We start from the raw sequence: 18,046 nt of genomic DNA, 5'->3' as shown, positions 1-18,046 counted from the left end.
TGGACTCCGGAGAGAACTTCTGGATATACTGTTTAAAATCATTGCATCCAGATGGACTGAACATTACTGACAATACAACCGGATTACTGCATATCTCAAGAACTCTCAGGACTGCATTGATTCCACATTCCAAATGGAATCTTCACTCATGATGCTTTTTGAAAATTCAGCTGTGTCATCTGTGCAGCCACTGAGCTTACCATCTTGAAACTACAAGACTACAAGAGGAAGGCAGAAGCTAAAACATTGTAGTGGAAATATATTTTTGTTCTTTGAAGAAACTTTCTGTTTGAGTCACTTCTTTCTTGGATATATATATATATATATATTCATATTCAGGCATAGAGTGATGCATAAACTATGCAAAAAAAGAAGCAGGTGGAAAGCAGCACCAGTATAGAGCACTCTCAACACCAGCGACACTCTAAATTTGCTCACCTTAATGTCAGCTTCTCTATCAAAGTCTTTAAGCGTAGAATGAGCACTGTGCCATCCACACTGAAATAGATTTCTACAGCAAAGCCTTTAAGCATACGATTAGCACAGTGCTATCCATCCCGAGCTCTAAAATGGCCACAGCCTTTTACCACTCCAGGCACAGTATTACAGCTTTGGATTGATAAAATACCATCCAAGTCAACCTAGAATGAATAAAGACAACCCCTGGCATGCATTTCGCTCTGATTAGAGCTCTTCAGAGAGGTATAGCTTTGTCCAGCTGCCTTATATCTGGACAAAGCTATACCTCTAGTATGGTTTCAAATCCAAAAGTGTCTCTACTTTTGGATGCTGAAGCACCAGTAGTTATACCCACCATGTCCTTTGTTGAAGATGTGATCAGTTCAGAAGGCCACCTTTGAAATGCACACGACCTCTCTAAATGTTGTCCTGCCTACCCCGGGAGGCTAGATCATAATCTCTAGTGGGGCCAAGACACTTCCCTTGGAATGGAGGAGCCAATTCCACCCCCACGTAACCATCCCAGAAAGGCCCCTTGGAGTCAGAGGTCCACAGTTTCCCATGAGCCCCTTATTTATAGCCATCTAATAGGAATGCAGAGATGCGTTTGCCCCTCTAACACCAAGTTGTGAATTCGGAGACCGGAGCCAGGCACAAAGAGCCCAAAGCATTGAAATTCTCACTTTCCGAAAGTGGCATATCAAACAGTGTAATGTCAAACCCCCTTCTACTACCAGAGAGGATTCGCCATTTCGAACTCATCGATACCAAACGCTATACTGTTACTATTCTGCACGTAGGAAATACGGCTCAACAGTCTTTCCCTACAGCCCCACATGCTAATCCAATGTGAGAAGCAGGCCCCACCGTACCAAACACACAATCCAGTGTCATTCATGACTCTTGCAGGTAACACATACACACACCTGCCCTGTCCAACCTTTTCCCAACACTGCACCTTGTCACCAGGAAGAACTCTGATATAGCAGGAGACGTGCAGAACCCTAGCACGTAGCTTTTTAAATGCCAGAGTAACAGTAACCTGTGCACACAGGCCCGATCAAACCTGTGTCCCATATCGATGAGCTACCTCTGTGAATGGCACAACCAGTGTGGCAGGCACACAGGGGTGCACTTGAGATACATGCCCCTGGCATAGGTCTAAACCCATGACAAAGGACTTACAGCTAACTCCAATCAGCCAAACAAATATACACCGGTGCACAGTATGGGCCATTTTCAACAACGTGTTTAATAATCGCTTCTTAAGGGTTTAAATATCAAATTATGAAATAATTAGTCACTTGGCTTAATATTCTGATATACCAATTGAATGATCACAATTACAGCTATCTTGAGCGATTTGTTCCAATATTTTTATCCCCCTTGATAGGGGGATCTCGCTATTCAAAGTTATAGCTCCTGATCCAGTAGGATTTAAAGACTTGGCTCTTCGACTGAACCCCAGAACGATCAGCAGACCCCTCCCCCCTTCTGCACCTTGTGGGCCTCACAGGTGAGTAGAAGCACTTTACAAACACTTGATTGATTGATTCGACTGTGAACTGTAGTGGTCTCATAGCTCATATTTTGCAATTTCTAAATAGCTAATTGGTTTTATCCACTATTTAGAAATTGAAAATATACTTTTTGTATACAAGTCTAAAAAGAGGTGTCTGCTGGTGAATTATACAGCTGCACATCACTGTGATAGCAAAGCAATATAAATTAAGACCAATAAAGGCTGATTTGCACGGCAGTTTAAGGCCCCTTACTTGAATTCCACACATTATATGGCACTGCCAGTTTCATATGTTTGAATTGCATAATGAAACTGATAGCCTTGGTTTTCTCAGGTGGAGGGGTGCAATCTATTGCAATCCATCAAGTACCGTCTATTTAGTCGCATTCTCAAATGGAGCATGCATACCCTGTTCTTTGTGAGCACATATGGCTTGCCTCTGTAGAAATAACAGTTAGTAACCGAACTGCTACTCCTTAAACTGTTACCTATAACATTCCTTTAAAAAAAACATCCACAGTATAATAACTTTGCCTCATATTACTAATACAAAAAAATACATACTTGCTTCCTAGCTGTATTGCTGCAGTTTCTAAGCATTGCACATAAAGTGATCCTATTATGCAGTTAAGTGGTACTAAATTATATAAATTGCACTGGAGCTAGGAAATGTTGTCCCAATTGACCGGAGCAAAAAGGCGTTTTTATACTGCTCCGTTGGTGCAACATAAAATTGACTGTCCCGGAGAATAACTGTCTACACTGGTTCGGTTTAAGTAATATGTATATTGAATAGCCCGAGACCCTAATTTAGATATTATACGTCAATACTGGTTTATACTTTCTTAACGATGCCTACATTGGTGGCATGTGGAGATGCATCCAGCTGTTTCTGCTGCATATGTTGCACATGATTTGCCCAGTTGCATGAATCGGATAATCACACAAACATGTAACATAATACCAGTAACACGTTTGCCATAAGACACAGCAAAGCTGCAATATATAGTTTTAGGCACACCTTATTTACATAACGTTTCAGAAACCCATACCGTCAGGCGTCTCCAAACAAGATTTTGCAGTTTACACTGTTTCTGAAATCTGATAACATCAAAAGCTATCTTTTTGGCAGAGGATCACTAGGAAAGGAGAATATTGTACAAAGTCCTTAAAAACATGTTTTAGTCCGGAACATGTACTTCCTGTCCACAGAGGTGTACTTTCGACAATGCTATATATGTGTCAAATTATGTGTTTGCAGCAAACCCGGACATCTCTATCCCTCGAGGGCCCTCCATCATGTGCTAAATAACTGTATGTTACTTGCATAACTTTCCAAAGTATCAAATGCACGCCTCTAACAGCAATCAGTGCTCGCAATGAAATGCTGTGAGTGTAATTGTAAATGGCATTCGAATATCGAAAATGTTTTATTTGCAACAGAAATGCGCCAGGGAAAGAAAGGTCAATAATACAGTGTTTCGATTAATGAGGAGGTAAGATGTGGTGATATTTCAGTGCACAAAATACACCATTATAATGGCTCTTAGAGAGCCATTAGCAGCAATGCCGAATCCTAAATCAAATTAGCCACTTTTATAATGAAACAATAGTGAATGATGTTCTTCCCAGATTGCTCCGTCACAACAGGAAGACCTTAGCTTCCTCCCCTTGAATCATAAAGAACTCTAGCTTCACTGTTGTTGTCTATTTGATGTCACTTGGAACCCTTCAATGGAAACCAACCGTTTTAATTGGTAGCTATCCATTGATAATTCTCTATGTATGTTTCATTATTTGTCTTCTCTGATGCCTGAAACATTAGATGGACTGTCTTCTTGGCAATGGCATTGAGTCTGCATTGGGTACGGAGAAGGAAAAACATATACAAGCAGGATTCTGCAGGAATGACTTTCAGAAATGTCCACTCTGGAAAAATCCTATGCAAGGGTACTTTTTAATCAGTAAATTCTCTTGCTTACAGGACACTTCACTCATATATATATATATATATATATATATATATATATATATATATATATATAAAACCTCCGTTCTCCTGCCACAATCACCTCTGACCTGATCGCGCTGGAAACAGACACGGACCACACTTGGATGCTGGTTAGTTTCGTTTATTCAGCTGTCGCCATAACGTTTCGGCTGAAAAGCCTTGATCACATGTCACTCTGGAAAAATCCTATGCAAGGGTACTTTTTAATCAGTAAATTCTCTTGCTTACAGGACACTTCACTCATATATATATATATATATATATATATATATATATATATATATATATATATATATATATTATATATTTATTTTTTTCACTGAAAAAAACATAGTTTTCAGAGACGTCATAGTTAGTTGGACGTGTCACTTGTACAAAACCAGACAAATTCGGCCGTTATAGCTAGTAGAGCTAACTATAACTCGCACGCGCAATGCACTGCTGATGACGTCCCATATTACATCACTCATGACATGGTCAGTGACATCACTGATGACATCATCCAGTGAATGTGTGATTCTGTAAAGGTTAAATATGTTTTATAAATGTTAATGCTAAGGTGTATGGAAGAATGAGTGAGTGTATAAGTGTCTGGGTGGAGGATTTAATAGGTGTGTGACTAACTGTATAAGTGAGTGTGAATGTCTATCAGTCTGTCTCTTGTTGTGTAAGCTGCTGCATGGGTTGGTGAGTAGCTACATGAGTGTCTATATGGGTTATTTATTGGTTGCATGAGTATCTGTATGGGTGCCTCAGTGTGTGTGGGTGGATGGGGTGTGTGACTTTCTGCATACAAGTGTGAGTGGATGATTCACCGGGTGTATGGGTTCAAGAGTGCATATGGACATAGCTGTATGGGTGGGTGAGTGTGTGTATGGGTGTTTTGGTGAGTGAATGGATATCTCAGTGGTATATGTGGTATATGTGTGAGTAACTACATATCTGAAAGACAGTATATGTGAGTGTTGGAGTATATAAATGACTATATATCAGAGTGAGTGATTGTGAGAGTGGCTGTATAAATGAGTGTGTGCTTTTGTCAGTGATTGTATAAGAGAGTAAGTATATGTTAGTATCTGTATGAATAGGTTAGGTAGTGAATGTATAATTGTATAGGTGAGTAGATGGCAATGTTATTGATTCTTTACATGACTGGCTAGGTGTGTGAATAAGTCTATGGATGAGTGGCAGTTTGAGAGTGTCTGTATAGGTGATGAGTGCATATGATACTGCTTTATTGATGAGTGCATGTATGAATGACGTTATGGGTGAATTAATGGATGTGTGTGTATACCTAGCCATCAGTCAGTGGGTATGTAGTAAGTGCTATTGGTTTGTCTATGGTTTCAGAAAGGATAGTCTGCCTTTTGTGGGTGGGTGTATCAAAGCTTATATTAGGGTGCAGGGTGTGAGGAAGTGCATACAATTATCACATGGGTGTCATCTGTTCATTATTCCTATGTTTTTTTCAGTGATTTTAGATTATCGTCCCATTCTCAACCTGGTAAAAACTGCCGATATCGCCATTTTCCAGCGATAGCTTCTGCAAAAAAAATCGCCACAAATGACAGCGACAACTAACACTAACAGTATGCAGAGTAGGCATTCCAATGCAAAAATACCACGAAAATACCACTTCCCGATATTTTCAATGACCAGCAAAATCTGCGATATGATCCAAAAACAGGCGAAAAGCTGCGTTAGCAGTAAGAATTTAACATCTGCCTTTTACTGGTGTAAAGCAGGACGACTACCTACAGTGTGAAAGGGAGTCCAGCTCAGAGCCACATCTGAAGACCAGAACATGTCACCACCCCCAGGACCTCCCCCCCGGACCACCCCTCCACTACCATCGAGGCACCACAGAACAGGAGGACAGCAGAGCTTCGTAAAACGGCATGGCCCCTCAGCCACACAATAGCTGAATGATGGGAGATGTGGCAAACAAATATGTGTGAAGGACGCAAGTCACCCATCAATAACAATGCACACAATGCCAAGTGTAGCGGTGATGTGCTGGACAGACCTCACTAGGCAGAGCATAGGCCTCTCCATGTGTACTTATACTGCGCGTGCTTCTAGAGTTGTGGACAGTGGACCCAACCATGTTACCTCAGGCAGTGGGGAAGATCTCGGTCATGTAGCTGTGTCGTCCCCCCTGTAAGCGGAAACAGAGTGGGCTGTTCCAACGTACGCCACTCCAGCAAAGGAGTGTGAATAAGTAGACTAGGGCTCTGGGTGTGGTTCACTACTGGGAAGGCCAACGTGTCTGCCAGAGTGGTGGCCCTCACCCTGCCACAAGGCCGCCGCAGTGACTGCTGGCCTCCTCGACACAGGCCCCCTGTGAACCCAGTGGCACAGCACCGCAGAGTTATGTCTGTACAGACTACTGCCTTCGATGTACACTGCGGACGGCAGGGCTCACAATTCAGATTGAGTCGAGATTGCAGATGACGCAGTCCAGTAGGCAACAGACATTGCTACCAGTGCAGCCCGTCCGGACCACGCATCATCGCAGGGTGCGCACACACTGGGTGCTTCAGGTGCCACTAACTCAATGCACCACAAGTCATCGCCACATAGGTTTATTAAGGCACAATTCATTAGACAAAAGACATTGCAACTAGTGCTGCCCGCGTGGACCACTCATCATCGCAGGCTCCGCTCACGCTGAATGTTTCTGGTGCCACTAACTGTGCAGCTCAATTCAATGTCACGTGGCTGTGGGCCCTTGCTGACCGCTGCCTCAGCCTACACTGCAGTCATCAGGGCTCACAATTAAAATTCATTGTTGATTTATTGATTGCAGAGTCCAGAAGGCAACTAACTTTAATGTACCTAAAATCTACATATTATCCTTTTAGTATCCTTGCTTCAAGAACTGGTTTTATATCAGGTGTAGCTTTAGTACAATTACCGAATTCATCTTGCAAGTCCAAAGGAAAACTGAATGGCAGTCTACACCGTGGACAGCAGAGCGCACAGTTTTAATTCAGTTTTGATTTATTAATTGCAGAGTGAACTGTACTCTATGTCCTCCGATTTTGTCAAGAGGAAGTGACATAAAGCATTCCTCCATGTATGTGCGACTGCTGCCTTCGATGTACACTGCGAACATCAGGGCTTACAATTCAGATGCAGTCGCAATTGCAGATGACGCAGTCCAGTAGGCAACAGACATTGTTCCAAGTGCTGCCGGCCCAGACCACGCATCATCGCTGGCTTAGCACACGCTGAGTGCTTCAGGTGCCACTAACTGTGCAGCTCAAGTGAACGCCACGTGACTGTTGGCCCTTGCTGACCACTGCCTCCGGCCTACACTGCGCTCAGCAGGGCTGACAATTCAGATAGAGACGCGATTGCAGATGACGCAGTCCAGTCGGCAACAGACATTGCTACAAGTGCAGCCCGCCCAGACCATGCATCATCACTGGCTGTGCACACGCGGAGTGCTTCAGGTGCCACTAACTCTGTGCACCTAAAGTCAACACCGCGTGGTTGTGGGCCCTTCCTGACCGCTGCCTCCGGCCTACACTGTGGTCAGCAGGGCTCAGATATCACGATTGGATGTATGATGTTACAACGCGTACTTTTAGCACGCATACCATTCCAACGGATTTTTACAACGCAGGTCATTTTACAACAGATACCATTACAACGCAAAACACTACAACGCACATACTATTACAACGCATACCATTACAACGTAAGTATAGGTAAGTATATAATAATAATATATAATTTTAAAATATGTTGAACATATTTAATAATGTATTATTTAATTTAATTATTTGTTATATATTATTTTAGAAAAATTATTAATTAAATTAATTTTAATTTTTAAAAATAGGTTAAAAATACCCCTCTACCCCAAAACCCAAACCTAGCCCTAAAACCTAAAAATACCCCTGTACCCCAAAACCCAAACCCAGCCCTAAAACCTAAAAATACCCCTGTACCCCAAAACCCAAACCCAGCCCTAAAACCTAAAAATACCCCTGTACCCCAAAACCCAAACCCAGCCCTAAAACCTAAAAATACCCCTGTACCCCAAAACCCAAACCCAACACTAAGACCTAAAAATACCCCTGAACCCCAAAACCCAAACCCAGCCCTAAAACCTAAAAATACCCCTGTACCCCAAAACCCAAACCCAGCCCTAAAACCTAAAAATACCCCTGTACCCCAAAACCCAAACCCAACCCTAAAACCTAAAAATACCCCTGCACCCCAAAACCCAAACCCAGCCCTAAAACCTAAAAATACCCCTGTACCCCAAAACCCAAACCCAACCCTAAAACCTAAAACTACCCCTGTACCCCAAAACCCAAACCCAACCCTAAAACCTAAAAATACCCCTGTACCCCAAAACCCAAACCCAACCCTAAAACCTAAAAATACCCCTGTACCCCAAAACCCAAACCCAACCCTAAAACCTAATACCCCTGTACCCCAAAACCCAAACCCAACCCTAAAACCTAAAAATACCCCTGTACCCCATAACCCAAACCCAGCCCTAAAATCTAAAAATACCCCTGAACCCCAAAACCCAAACCCAACCCTAAAACCTAAAAATACCCCTGTACCCCATAACCCAAACCCAACCCTAAAACCTAAAAATACCCCTGTACCCCAAAACCCAATGTTTAAAAAAAAAGATAAACTTACCTATAATTATACTTACGATGTAATGGTATGCGTTGTAATAGTATGTGCGTTGTAGTGTACTGCGATGTAAAGGTATCCGTTGTAAAATGTCCTGCGTTGTAATGGTATGCGTTGTAAAAATCCGTGGTAACAGTTGCATACCATCAAGATTAGTACTGATGCATATTGTGTAAGAGACTATAATCGGTTAAGACTAAATGCTCACAATCTGTGCAGCTCAAGTCAACGCCACGTGGCTGTGGGCCTTTGCTGACCGCTACCTCCAGCCTACACTGTGGTCAGCAGGGCTTACAAATAAAATTCAGTCTTAATTCATTAATTTCAGAGTCCAGTAGGCAACTAATTAGATTGACCCTGAAACCTACATATTTCGACAATGTAGTCCATACATATTTCATCTTTTGTTCCATACTCCTATACTGGGGTCAGCTTGATTTATTAATTGCAGACAGAATTGTACTCTATGTCCTTGGATTTTGTCAAGAGGAAGTGTCAAAAAGCATTCCTCGATGTCAGTGCTGACTACTGCCTTCGATCTACACAGCGGACCGCAGGGCTCACAATTCAGATAGAGTTGCGATTGCAGATGGCACAGTCCGGTAAGCAACAGACATTGCTACCAGTGAGGCCCTCCCGCATCACGCATCATCGCTGGCTGTGCACAACGCTGAATGCTTCTGATGCCCCTACTTCAGTGCACCACAACTCATGGACCATTTATGATAGAATCTTGTGTATTATTTCACATCTGGTGCCCCTACCTTAGTGCAGCACAAGTCATAGACCATTTATGATTGAATCTCTGTGTGTGATCCGATAATTACTGTTGTACTGGTTGCCAGCACTAACCATTCCCTGAGGGCTGGCTTACACTCACCCACACGCATCCAGCACGGGTCACTGGACATGTGACCCTGGTAATAAAAAGGGGCCGAGGCACATGCCCGTACCCAGTTTAACTATCTATCTAACTGTGTCTGTGTGTTCATTATGTATGCATGATGCTGCCCCTGGGCCCTACCACATTACATTGTGCTGTGGACAGTGCACACAACCATGTTACCTCTGGCAGTGGGGAAAACTCTGGTTATGTAACTTTGTCTGGGTAATTGTATAAGTACATAGGTAGAGACTGGATCATTAGAGTACTGCAAGGAGAGTGTATAGCGAATTTATAGGTACTTGGGAATGGGCGGAGGGATTGGATAAGTACATATGTTGGCGGAGCCTAACCCCGAGCATGAGCTTGGCTCTAATTTGCTACCCTCCATCTGCCAAAAACTGAAATTTGGGCTTTGCATGGCCCTGTATTGCAACAGCTTCAACACTCCAGTGAATATGCAATAAACATTCATATCCACACAGATATGTCATGTCCACGATCTTTCATGTGTGGAAGTATAGATGAATGTAGGGTCAGTGATTCCCCCTACCTTCCATATTGGCCATGTTGTGGGACTTGGGTCAGAGGGTGACACATTGGCGCTTGCGGCCCAGGTGGCGGCAACACTACAACAGAGGCACCCGCATCATTTGATTCTCCTACAGCCCAGGATGGAACCACGCCCAGAGCTCCCAGCCCACTCCGCTTATGTTTACAGGGAGGAACGACTATGCTACAGGTCCCAGGTCTTCCCTGTAGTGATCTGATCACAGGTCTAGTCGTCAGCATGCCACAGCCACTCCTTCACGGCTGGTTTACATCAACACCACACCCATGCAGCACAGGCATCAAAGAACATGCAAACCTGCCAATAAAAAGGGCTGGGCGCACGCGCTGGAGGCCATTTCCATTCTCTCCCATGACTTGAAGTACAGAGAGTTGGTGGCAGCCGAGGCATTTTGCCCACTACAGGCCTCCCGCCACGTGGCAATGACTTGAGTTCCACTGAGTCAGTGCCATCAGACCTGAGCGGGTGTGCAGTCTGTGATGATGCGTGGCCCCGATACACCATCCTGGCAATCAAGACCCGATTTGAATTGTGAGCTTGGCTGGACAGCGTGTACACCAAAGGCAGCTGGCTGTACAGACATGACTCCTCAGCACAGTGCAGCAGGATGCACTGAGGGCCTGTGCCGCGGGATCCAGCAACAGCTGAGGAGGTTGCATCGGCACGTGGTGGGCCCTCTTGGCACATGCTGGTGGCAGAAGGTGAGCAGAGAGGCTTGTTTGCGCTGTGGTGGGCAGTCACCTCTGGGTGGTGAGAGTGAATGGGGTGCAGCACCCTGGGTTTGCAGGGGCGGGCAGACACCTCTGGGAGGCGGGAGTGGATGGGGTGCAGCAGCCTGGGTGTGCAGGGGCGGGCAGACACCTCTGGGTGGCGGAAGTGGATGGGGTGCAGCAGCCGGGGTGCAGCAGCCTGGGTGCGCAGAGGCAGGACAGCGATGAAGGCGTGTGTAGTTGTATGTACTCTACCATTACGGATTCTATACTATGATTCAGATGAGTGAGCTTGAGGGCTGCAGTATGTCCCGGCACATGGTTGGAGACACACAGGTGGCGGTAAGGTGAGCTGTGAGGGTTTTGTCCGCAGTGTGAGCACTCACTCTCCCTATCCATCTCTTCCTTTCTCTCTCTCACACTCTCTCTCTCTTTCTCTCTCTCTTCCTCTCTCTCTCTCACTCTTTCTTTCTCTATTCCTCTTTCTCTCACTCTCTCTTTCTCGCTCTCTCTCTCCTTTGATAGGCACGTGACGCACAATCTTATCTTGCTTTTTGTCTTGCAGGCTGTGATTCACAGATTGTCAAGAGATGACACACCATGGCTGTACCTATTTTGTTGTTTTATTTAAATAAGAAGTTTTATAAGAAAATCCATTGAATGACTGATTTTCATTTGTCCAACCTCACATGCATATTTTTTATTATCAGCCGATTTGTTACGTTCCAGATTTCGGAAGGTTGCAGTCACATTTGTTTGTCGGGGGAGGGGTCAGGGGGGATGGCGGACAAGGGGCTAGTGGCGGGGGGTGTCGGGGCACTGTTGGGTGTCAGATCTGCATGATCGTTGGCTCCATTTCATCTGGTGTCGTTCAGGTGTGGCTGTGGGTTGGGCTCCCTTTCATGTTGCAGGTTGTAGTCCAACTTTACACCAGGTCAGAGCAGTCAGAGCAGGTGTAAACTTCCTGGTGCTTGGCCGATCTTGCTGGTGGTTGAAAAAGTTGCAAAGTGGTATGTTTGCTGCTTTTTGCACCGGAATGCCTACTCTTCATCTCATTAGTGATATTTGCCGGGGTCATCCATGACAATGCTTTTTGAGGCTGCTATCACTGGTAAACTGGAGATATGAGCTGTTTGCACCAGCTTGTGAATGGTGAGTTAAATTTATCACCATTTTGGCTGCGATAAAGTGCCGTTAACTCGGTGATGTGTCCTGGAGAATATGCCCCTCAATGTTTTAAAGACCTGAGAAGTACTCGGGGACCGCGCTGAGGGCCGCACACCCAGCGCGTTCACACTAGGCGGCCGCCCTGAGACCCACGCACTCTTCATATTTACAACAGGGGGCCACGCTGAGAGCAGCGCACCCTTCGTGTTCACACTAGGGGGGCCACTCTAGGGTCATGACTTCAAACTTTTTTGAAAAATAAAAAACGTTCACTTTCATTAATTTACATTCACCTCCGGGATCCCATCCCCCGGAGCCTGGCCTCTCTGTTGGGGACCGTGGGGGGAGCCCAAATGCCCCTACAGTTCCGCCGGCTCCCCGCCTCTTGCGGGAGCCAGCATTCCTTTTGGGCAACGGGAGCTGCTAACATACAGCTTCCCTTGCCCAAAAGCAATTCTCCTTTCCTTTATTGAAGTGAGAGGAGGGTTTCCTCCTCTCGCTTCAACAAAGCAAAACCAGGGTTTGCTATCACAGGGTGTAAGCAATGAAAGTCAGGGGTGCCACATTGTATGCGGATGAATCATGGGGGTAATGTTGTGGGGGAGACTTGAGTAAAGTGGAAAACTATTTTATGAGACAGATTTTAGGTCGCCCCTCCAGTACCCCCCTTATCCCCCTACGGCTGGATTTAGGAATTGACCCATTGGGAGGAGATAGGCCTTAGACCCTTAACCTTTTGGCGGAGACTATGGGTGACGCCTGAACTGGCAGTCTACTGAGCGAAACTAAAGAAGATATTAAGCTTTCCAGGAGTAGCAAATATCCATTGGTTTGCCTATATAAAAAAAGAATGTAGCAGGCTTGGTAAACCAAGCCTGTGGAGTAACCCAAAGGAAGCGTGTTCCGCTATCTCCTGTTCCAAAGTAGTAAAAATCTACCTAATGAGCAAGCTAGCAGAGGTGCAAGGGAGTACGTCTATAGGACATCTGATGGCTAAGTTGTTATCCCTGAAGGACGAGTATTTATTTGAGCCCTTTTTAGATGACATCTATCGATTCCTGGCAAGAAAATGAAATGTCCAGTTCAGACTGGGCACCCTGCCGCTCCGTGTCTTTTCCTGTAAATGGACAGGTACAGCCCGGCGAGAGTGTCCAGCCTGTAATTGGGAGGAAGAGTCAGAGCTGCATGTCATCTTTTTCTGCCCTGCTTACAAACTAGCGAGGAAATATTGGCTTGTCCCACTATGTAGGAATTTATCACAATTTTTGACCCCAATGTGGCGTAGGCGCTGGTCGTTTGTACATATGCCTGTCCAGTAACAAATAGCATACTGCATCAGAAAGTCTAGGTTTTTTCCTTAAACTTATTTTTTAAAACATTTTATTTTTAACCTTTAAATCAATCGTTTTTATTGTTCTAAAATGTGTACATTTCTGATCCCTATGGCTGCCGTAATGAAATTGTGATGAATTGCTATTTCCATGACTATTTCATGAAACTTTTAATGATACTTAAATTAACAGCATTCCTATTGCTATTGCTGATGGGTTTTACTAGGACTCTGTCGGTCTAACCCATTGCCTCTTGTTCTGCACACACCTTGCTTATGTAATTCAATGAGTCTACTGGACTTAGTTATGCGTTGGTGTAGATCCTCTTTTTTTAACTCGAATTATTGAGGTGATGTAAATATATTTTTGCAAAGAATTGTAATGCTTTGTTTACTGTGAGTATACTTTTATGGTCGCCTAGACCGAACTAAAGTTTTTCTGAACTAAACTCAACATATTCACTCAATCAGGTGTAAGTGGAGCTGGTTCCCTTAACAATTCCATAACTGAGGTGAAGCAAGAACAGGGTATCCCAGCAAATGTAGTGGTGCTAATTAGGCCCAATTCATGAAGTTGTGACCATCCATGTGTTATGGGCATTTTTCCCCACGTATAGCAATTTGCCATTTTCTGTGGTCTGCCCTGACCTTTGTACCGTTTGTGCACCCTTTTTCTGCTGGAAAAGGCTCTGTGTTTTGTGTCACTATCTTTCAGTGCCACAGTGTAAGGGGTTTCTCCCCAAAAAAGTGCTTATAACTCTTTTCACTCAATTGCCTTATTTAACTTTTCAGGAAAGCCATGATAAGGTGTCACAGGAAATGCATCAGTGACACAGACGTTGTCATTTGAGGGCTGCAGTTTGTATTCTACAACACCCACATGTATTTAAAAAGTGTAGGTCTCCATGGTGCTCTAGCTCACAGAAGTTTTAAAAAACCACTCCAAAGATGCAATGACACGTCAAGAAAAGGTGCTTTGTCATATAATGAACGTACTTTTGCTGAATAGCTAAATGACTCCTAAAGTGTGTAATTTATTTTAAACCCAGCTGTCTGGGTGCGTAATGAATACAAGTGGAATAGACTAAATTAGGGGTCTCTGATAAAGTTCATCACAAGCTACCAGAAGCTCTTAGGCTACTTCTGACTAGCTTGCACATAATTACCTTTCAACTGGTTTGATAATATGCGGTGCCCAAATTCTAATTCAGCCGTATAAATCACAGTTCACCATTTTCTGTGAGGTCTGTGGAGTGAAAATGCAGGACAAGGAAGTCCACACTCTTCTGAAAACAATCTTTGTTTTCTTTTGTCTCATATTCTTTCACTACTTCTTTATCTTCTTTTGCCACTTTATACCTTTTTCTTCTTTTCTTCTATCCCTCCTTCTATGTTTCTTTTCTTATTTCCTTTCTCTCCTACTTCCTTTCGTTCTCCTTTCTTCATTTTTTGTTCTTGCTTCCCCACCTTGTCTCCTTTTCCCTCCTTTCTTTTTGTCTTTAATTCTTAACTTCTCTTCTTTGTCTTTCTTCTTCTACCTGTTTATCTTTTTCAATTTCTTGTTGCATTTCTTTCACTTTTCTTTCCATTTCTCATGTGTCTTTTTCTTTTTGTTTCCTTTTTTTCTTTCTTCATTGCTGAAGGGACCTTGCTGGCTACTGTGATCACCCCTACTGGAGATGCTAAGGCCCAGCTCCTTCAAGGGAGTACACTTGCTGTTTGGGACATTTGACCCTCCCGCCCCCGGGGCCCAGTAGAGAGGCACCCGTTATCTTAACCAGATGGGCTCCCTTACTGTTGGCACCCTCCTGCTCTACCTTGCATATCGGATCTACCCTCTGGATATTGCGGACCTCGCGGGGTCACTGCTGGGCAAGGGGTGGCAAATACTTGATCTTGCACTGTGGGATCCACCACACCCTGATGAGCTAGGGCCATCTTCTCCTTGGTACTGCGCATTAGGCCCCATCACTACTTCTTGGAGCAACCATGGCGTCCCCACGTTCGAACAGGAAACCAACTCCATAAAGGACCTCTTCAGCAAGCCCCTGGGCAAGAAACCAGAGCATCACAGTGGGGCCTCTCCCTTGACATGTGCTGCAGCAGATGGCGCTGACTCCCAACATGTGGGTGAGGAAGTGCCGGTTACCCAGTCCTTCTTAGAGACTCTTTTTGCTACTTTGCAAAGATGTTATGACTCTTAAACGGGCTTCCATTTTGCTCCCCCTTCAGCCAAACAGATTAGCCAGGTAGTGAAGACAATTGGGTCTAGGGACCCAATGGACCCACGCCTGCCTGCATATGTTCCCAGAACTGTTAAGTGAACAACTAAATCTCATATTCACAAAGATAATCCAGTCTAGCTATTTTCCAGATGCCTGGACAACAGCTGCAGTTCTCCCTTTAACAAAACCCCAATTTAGACCCTAAGGAACCCAGTGGTTACTGACCAATTTCAAGAATCCCATTCCCAGGCAAAGTGTTCGAAAAATTGCTGAAAAAACAACTGACAAATTTCTTAGCCTCTAGAAACTTTCTGTTCCAATCACAGTATGGATTTAGGGAAGAACATGGAACTGAGGCAGCTTTGGTTATGACAGCAGAGGAACTTAGGAGTATACTGGACGCTGGTGGGAAGGCCGCCCCGATTCTATTGGATTTATCGGCGGCCTTCGACACCGTGAATCACAAGATACTCCTTGACTGTCTAGTAGAACTAGGGGTCCAAGACGATAGACTCAAGTTGCTGTCTTCATTTTTAACGGATATAACGTTTTCAGTTAAATTAGGAGACCCCACATCCAAACCCTTCAGTTCACCCTGTGGAGTGTCTCAGGGGTCCTCCCTGAGTACTACTCTCTTTAATATTTATGTCACGCCATTGGCATCGATAATCAGAAAGTGTATGTTCTTGCCAGTTTCATATGCAGATGACACCCAAATACTGGTGTCATTTGAAGCAATATGGAAGAAATAGCCGACCGATTTAATGACTAAATGGATGCAGGTCAATACATGGATGCAGCTTAACTGCCTGATATTGAACTGTGATAAAACCGAAGTTATGCTGCTGGGATCCGATGCAAAGTTTTGGTATTCTAAATGGTGGCCAGACAGCCTGGGTGAGTGCCCAACCCAGTGGACAAAGTCAGAAATTTGGGAGTAATATTTGATAATAAATTGACCTTCAACGCCCAGATAAATAAAGTGTCAACAACTGTTTGGTACATTTTAAAACGGATCAGAAGAATACAGCCTTTTATCCCCCATGATTCATAAAACACTAGTTATGGCATTGGCCATGTCCAGATTGGATTATGGCAACGCCTTATATGCAGGGATTTAATTCCAACATCCAACTAAACTCCAGCATCTGCAGAACGCAGCAGCAAGGCTGGTGCTGGATATTTCCAGATCAGAGCTAGTCGCCCACACTGCCCTACACTGGCTATAGATAGAAAAGAGGAGTATGTTTAAAACAGTCTGCTTGGCCTACAAGGCCCTTCATGGTTCAGGACCGCAGTTTTTAAGAACACAGCTGACACAGTACGAGCCAGCCAGATAACTGAGGTCTGTTCATGCAAAACTTTTACAGGTACCTACGTTTAAGCAGGTCAGGTTGGGGGGGGGGGGAGGCTTCCTGTTGCAAACACCAAGAACTGGAACCTTCTCCCAATCACAATAAAAAGGAGAAGAGAATTGGAAAGATGGGGGGGGGGTGCAGAAAGCAGACTACTATTTAGGGAAGCCAGTTGGGGGACTGGCAAGATGGACAGGGCCAAAGCCTGGGAAACCTTAGTGAATGAACTGATAGCCTCTGGACAGGAAGAAAAGGAAGAGGGGTGCTCCCCTAGAGCAACTGACGCAGCCCAAGGCAATGGACTAGGAGAGCTCCAACCTTAAAACACACAATCTATCACACCAGGTATCACTGTGTGCGGCCGCTGAGCCCCAAATTCATCTGCAGCTGCCGCAATATTTTACTTGTTCCAATGCAACCCAGGGGGGGAGGCGGAAACTGTTTTATTTTTCTTGAGCATAATGATTTGCGATTGTTCACAGACCAATTATTATATATGTCAAGAAGTTATTTGTCATAAAGCTATGTCTGTGATAATGAGAATTAAATGCCAATAAAATATGGTTAAAAAAAGCAGGCCTTCGACTGTTTGTTTTATAAAAGCTGTAAAACCTGGCTCTTTACCTCTTAAATCAGCTTTTCGGCAATCTTTCTCACATCGACCACTAGCCCCAAGATACATCCGGGCAATAGCGTGCTCTATAAATTTTCAAATCAAACAAGAAATGGCAGTAGACATCAAGGGTCTCCCAAGGGAGATGGCAAGCTGAGTGAAAGGGTCAACACCCGTTGAACAAAATGGCGACTACCAAGGAGAAGAACTTGAAGCACATTGCCATGAACTGCTACAGCATAGAAATGCGAAGCTGCGCTACCAACTAAAGGACCTTTACAATAGGTCTTGGCATGCCAATATTAGAATTAAAGGAGTCCCTCTTCAAGCAGCAGCATGAGGACTAGAAGAGTATGCCTGCAGGCTTTTTCACTGCGTGGTGCCAGATTTCGCTTTGCAGAATAATGTTTTGGACCGCGCACACACAGCACACCGTCCTGCCAAATCCCCTGTCATGCCTCAGGACATCATGATGGTTGTGCCAAGATTGCAATGCCATTGACTTTGAGGGCATCAAGGTCTGGCTCTATCAGGA

General features: G+C 44.3%; 1 protein-coding gene across 4 annotated transcripts in view; it reads right to left on the bottom strand.

Moving 5' to 3' along the window:
• CDK14 (cyclin dependent kinase 14) overlaps nucleotides 1-18,046 on the bottom strand; it is a 2,039,605-nt gene that overhangs the window by 1,125,947 nt on the left and 895,612 nt on the right. The window lies entirely within an intron of this gene.

Source organism: Lissotriton vulgaris, chromosome 10, assembly GCF_964263255.1.
Source record: "Lissotriton vulgaris chromosome 10, aLisVul1.2, whole genome shotgun sequence".
NCBI classification, from domain to species: domain Eukaryota; kingdom Metazoa; phylum Chordata; class Amphibia; order Caudata; family Salamandridae; genus Lissotriton; species Lissotriton vulgaris.
Note: the sequence above shows the minus strand (reverse complement) of the source record. Positions and strands in the feature narration are given on the sequence as shown.